Raw genomic sequence first — 5,816 nt, 5'->3', positions numbered from 1 at the left:
ACGCTGCCTTCTCTCCTCTAATTTTCTCCAACCTGGATCAGGCAACGGGATGGGGAGAATTAGAGTGAAAATTCTAAGGACTCTGCTATTTGTTTCTTTTCTCTTACCACTGCAAAATGTCAAATGGAGTCAAACCTAATTTTTTTTTTCTTGGTTGTCAGCTTTAATGTTTACAGTATGAAGATGATTGGCTCTGCTGGATTTCCTGGAGACATTTTTTAATAATCAGAAAGTGTGCTCATTTCAATTTAGTACTGAGAGAGATTCTGTGATCCAGCTTCACTCAGCCCTTCTTGCCCAGAAGTCCCCTGAGCCCAGATTGAAATTATGATGGCTGATGAATGCTATTTTTCCAAAATAAAACATCACAAGCTAAAAATAGCATTCCCTTTCTAAACATTTATGCCTGGGAATTCAGGCTTATTTAAAAGGCAGGTAATTATTCATGGATCAATTTAGATGATAACCCCAGTTTTTTGTATACTACGTCTGCTATAACCTCTGTCAGGAAGAACTGTTGGTAAAATACAGTACTGAGTCTCTAATCCCTGTCCAGTTTCCACAGGCGAACTGTAACCTCATTTTGTAAATAACTGGGGGGAAGGGAGGGAGAATCAGTACTGTTCCCATAGTGACAGCTGAGTGCATCTGCAGTCCTCACAAAGGGGACACATGTGAGGTCTGAGAAGCAGCAGACATTTCAAAAGGGACTACCTAAGACGACTACCTGAAGAGAAGAACTCACCCTACTGTGATTATTTCTAGTATTCTCTATGAAAAGAAATAACACTCTGTATGGTTTCCTTCCATCTTAGAACCATGTGACCTGCCTGGATTCGCACCGTGTGCTGTTACCATCCGTGCACAGCCAATGCCCCACTCGTGTGGTGACCAGGCTTCGGGCAAGCACGGCTCTCTGCGACGAAGCTATAAACTGGAAGTAGCTGGACTCACGCGAGGCAGTCCAAAGAGCGGTCACAAAGTCTCTGCACCTCATTCTGTAAAACAGGACCTGAGGCCCTGGCTGAAAATGAGACACTCAGTGCACCATTCACTCACTCATTCAGACCTACGTGTGATGCCCTACGGCTCCTACCATCTCCGAGCCTGCGTGGGAAGAGAAGCCCAAGAAACAGCCACAGCGCAGTGCTCTGAGTGTCACGGATGGAGAACAGCGGCGACTGCCGCATGGACACAGAGGTGAGAGATGATGACATCTAGGGTGGGCCTCCAACAATGAGGAAGAGCTCACCAAACAGGGACGGGAGCGGAGCTATAAAAGCAGACACATGACTGGAAGTGACCAGGCGGCAGGAGATGCAGAGAAGCAAGAGCAAACGCTGAGGAAAACTCAGACGAGGCAGGTCGGGCATGCAGCTGGTGGCGCCAAGCGCTCCCCGAGGGCGCAAGGAAGCCGCGCTTCTGTACCTGCACTACGTCAAGTGACAACTCCTGCACGAGTCACAGCCAGAGCGCTGCTGCTGGCTGGCAAAAAGCAGACTGCAGGAGGCTGGGAAGGAAATGGGGGGTGAAAAATAGAGGCAGAAAACAGAATGCTCTTTAAAATTTAGAAGTAAAGATAAGGAAAAGTTGAGACTGTAAATGTGAACAACGTGGCGAGATTTAGGGCTGCTTTTAAGGAAACGAGAAGGATTTCTCAACCCACAGAAGATCTAAAGGGGCCATTAGTGTAGCAGCTCTAGGCAGGAATGTAGACACCGGGAGGCAGTGTGAACAGAGAAAGCAGACGTAAAGCACCTGAAGCAAATGGATAAATAAATCGTGGCCCGCCCACGCAACAAAATATGACTCAGCCACAAAAAGGAACGAAGCACTGACACGCTACAATGTGGGGTGGGGAGACCCCAAAAAATATGATGCTGAGAGAGGCCGGACACAAAAGGCCACATACTGTATGATCCCACTGATATGAAATGTCCAAACGGTCAAAGCCATAGAGACAAAAACTAGATGAGCGGCTGCCGGGGCTAGGGTGAGGGCACAGGGAGTGGCAGAGTGGGTACGGGGTTTCCTTTCGAGGCGATAAGGAATAAGCCATAGAGACAAAAACTAGATGAGCGGCTGCCAGGGGCTCTGGTGAGGGCACAGGGAGTGGCACAGTGGGTACGGGGTTCCCTTTTGAGGTGATAAAGAGGAGAATGAGGTGATGGTTGTAAAACACTGTGAATGTACCAAATGCCACTGAGTTGTACACTGTAAATGGTTAAAACAGTAAATTGTTACGTATGTTTTAACGCACACACGCAAGCAATGTGAAACAGCAGGAAACAAGGCAGGCCATCGGGCAGGAAACAATGTGAGAGTGACTAGTCAATAGCAATTATAGCGACAATCTTCCTAATAGTCAGTCATCAAAAAAAGATAAATGATGTTAACTATCAGGATGAACCACATGAAACTGTGGAACAATAGCAATTGCGTATGGTTCGACCTAATCTACTCTCTTTTAAGAGACAAGCACTCCATGTGACATGTTATAAAGATTTCTGTCACTGTGGATGCCAGATAAATCAAGCCCTTCTTTATCTCACAATGCTAACTGATCCTGGTTGTCGCTCCCCTCCCCGCCTTAAGATGAAACATCCCACTTGGGAAAGGTGACTTGAAGAAATTCTCGCTGGCAAGGAGGATGCCCGGTAGGGAGCAGATAACGAGTGGCACACGCACGGAGGTTCTGCCTCTGGCTTTGCCAGCTGCGCTCTAGGGGACTAAAGCAAACAGGTGCTCCTCTCGATCGATACACTGCTGCTCCACAGGGGCGCGTGATGCCCACCTGTCAATCAAGTGAAATGAGGGTCTCTAATGAAGCAGGGAACTATTATCATTCCACACCTTCGGCCGACAGGCCCTGCTCATCACCAGCCCTCTTAGTTTCAGAGTTTCCTACATTACCGTTTTAAGGTGATAAGAAAAGAAAATGTTTGAACCCATGGAGGGAAAAAAAGAATATTCTACAAAACTACTGTCACAGAGAGACAGGGACTCCTTTATTTCAACAAATAACCTCACTTCCAAATGACAAACAGGAAATGAAACAGCCCTCATCATGCAGGAGGCATCTCAAGAAGTACAAGTCTTTGGCCAATAATCCCAGTGAGAATCTTAAGATGCAGAACAGATTCTGGCATGTCTTGGGTTTTCTATGCAAAATAAATATTTGAGGCAGAAAAAATATATACCAGTAGAATCGAGAGTGCATTTTAGAACACTGTTTGACCCCACCCTCCCCAGCCCCAGCTCGCAGGTATTTTTTTTTTTTATCTTAATGACAATAAGTAGTAGAAATCGGTTTGATGCTCAGTATAGGGGAGTACAGGGAAACTGGCTTCTGAGTCAGTCCGACGCGAGTTCGGACTTTAGCTCCGCCACCTCAGCTCTCTCCTGAGTAAAACATGGCCTAGCTGTGTCCTTCGAAAGTTACTTCACTTTTGAGCCTCAGCTTCCTTGTCTACAAAATCACCTCACTGTCCCAAGGTGTGCTGTGATGACTCTGTGAAACATGGCATGGCAATCGGCAAACAGAATGGCTTGAGAATTACTACTAAATAAGAGACTCCGGGTGGAATTCTGGACCCAGGTCAGTATTCGCCCCATGTCAATCGTTGCGGTATTAATCTTTAGAATGAAACACTAAATATTTCTATACTACTACAATTAAAAGTCTTTCTTTTTTTAAAAAATAGGGTTTCTGTCGAACACCAGCTCTGTAGTGTATTTCTGAGCATGACTGACCGATACTTTGACTAGATTATAAAAAGTAACAAAGTGAAACTTCATTATTTCACCTAAGCGAGCAGCGATTCCTGGAGATTATCGGTAAGAATGCAGCCGCTGAATTAATCAATCTTCTTTAGTCTAAGGCTGCTTCTCAGGAATGTTAAATGGGTGCTTCTCTGCACACTTCTGAAATTATATATGTGTCAAAGGAAGGATTACCTATAATCTTTCTTGGTAATCAATAACATTAGCGATCGCTGGCATCGAAGCCTAGTTCGCTTTCATTCCAGCCCGCTCGTCCTTCTCTCCTGAGTAAAACACAGGAAACGGCAAAGGGCAGAACAATCCCACTCTTCAGAGAGAAGTTATTTTCTCAGTTGCTCCTTGCAGATGCCGCTTCCTAATGCCCTTTACGTCACCGATTTTCAGACTCTTAACCACAGAACCTTTTCAAAAGGAAGGTAATTCCAATCACGATATGTAAAAGAGAAAGAGCTGGAGCGGGGACAGTGAGCCCTGAAAACCTCTGCCCACGCACTGTGATGTCTCTTTCCGAGTCCTTTCTGGTTCTGAATGACGGAAACAAAAACGGAATCAATGGCCCAGTGAGGGTCACAGCAGGAGATGAGAGGGTGACATCTGTGTGTCCCTCCCACCTATGGAATCCACTCTCTCTGCCAGAGAAGTTCAACAAAATGAGATCAAAGATGGGAACAGACTCAGCACCAAGACACCAAGACGAGACCCTTCCCTTGCGAGGCCTTACAGACACTGCACTTAGATTACCCGGTGTTCCAGGCACTCTGGTTTGTGCCCCGGGTGGGGGCCTCATCTGGTTAAAGGGCTCCCACTCTTCATGAACTCCAATTTCTCACATGCTGATCAAAGGAGAGGGCAGCGACCCTGTTCAGCCAACTCACTCCAGTTTTTTTCCTGGCCCAAATCAGAAGAGGCAAACATGTCTTGATACTACTCGCTGAAAGAGGCTGAGCAAAGTACTATCTTCTTTGTGTCTGTTTCCTCTTTGACAAATAGGGATGATGATAATGCCACCTCCTAGAATTATTGTAAAGATTAATTTATTTGTGCCTGTCACACAGTAGGACCCAATGGATGTGAGAGACTATCACCAATGGCATCATCGTCATCCCGGGATCTAGGGAGATGGGGCATCTCTTGTGTGAAGTAAGAGAACTGTGAAAAGCTGTAAGAAAGCCTTTGAAGTCTGATACTAACTCTCCAAATCATCTCTTGCCCTGACTGCGTTCTCTATACAATCATCCCAAACTGCTCCATCCCAAGTGAGAATTTACGTTTGCAAAGTATGCTGGGGGGAAAATTTTTTCCCTTGACATACAAAGCTGGAATTAATAACTACAGAGCAAAATTTTCTTAAGAATGTAATTCTGAGCTTCTGCTAGGAGATCAGATGTGACTAACAATCTAGCACTTTAACTGTTAAAGAATAAAAAGCAGACTGTAGCATTCTTTAAAATCAGTTTTGTTTTGGTGTTTAATAAACTTGTCAGAAAGCTTTGTGACTTAAATACAGAAGCAAATGGGCTATGGCTAGCATTCATTCCAGGTGTAACACACATTTCAAATATCGGTACACATGAGTGCACCATATGTACACAGTTCCACTAGGAAATGTTTCTAAAAATTTAAAGAAAAGCAGAGTTCTATTTAAAAACAGCTGCCAACCCTCACACCAAATCCATAATTTTTGGAGTCTGTTTCCTTAAAACCAATTTTGAGAGAAGAAAAAAAAAAGTCAAGAGAAAATCATTTTAAAATCCAAGCAGTAGTAGGAAGATTTTTTTCCCTTTCTATTTAAATGCATTGCTATAAGATCATCTAATAAAGATCTTAATTTCTACTTGCTTGTGAGTTCCTAGTGTTTTTTAAAGGTCCTGTCGACTCACTCGGACCCCAAGCCCAATAGCAGTGTGCTTGGAAACCAGAAGACACAACACAGGTATCTGACGTGAAATCCCATTTGGAAAGACCCGGCCACACCGGGCTCATCTCTGAGCTGCCTCCCCTCCAGGCAGCGCCCTGCCGGCAGCAGACTTCAG

General features: G+C 44.9%; 1 protein-coding gene across 13 annotated transcripts in view; it reads right to left on the bottom strand.

Moving 5' to 3' along the window:
* Positions 1-5,816, bottom strand: part of CLIP1 (CAP-Gly domain containing linker protein 1) — a 104,798-nt gene that overhangs the window by 18,274 nt on the left and 80,708 nt on the right. The window lies entirely within an intron of this gene.

This window comes from Pteropus alecto, unplaced genomic scaffold (genome assembly GCF_000325575.1).
Source record: "Pteropus alecto unplaced genomic scaffold, ASM32557v1 scaffold213, whole genome shotgun sequence".
Lineage (NCBI taxonomy): Eukaryota > Metazoa > Chordata > Mammalia > Chiroptera > Pteropodidae > Pteropus > Pteropus alecto.
The sequence above is the reverse complement of the archived record's forward strand: the minus strand, read 5'-3'. Positions and strand labels throughout refer to the sequence as shown.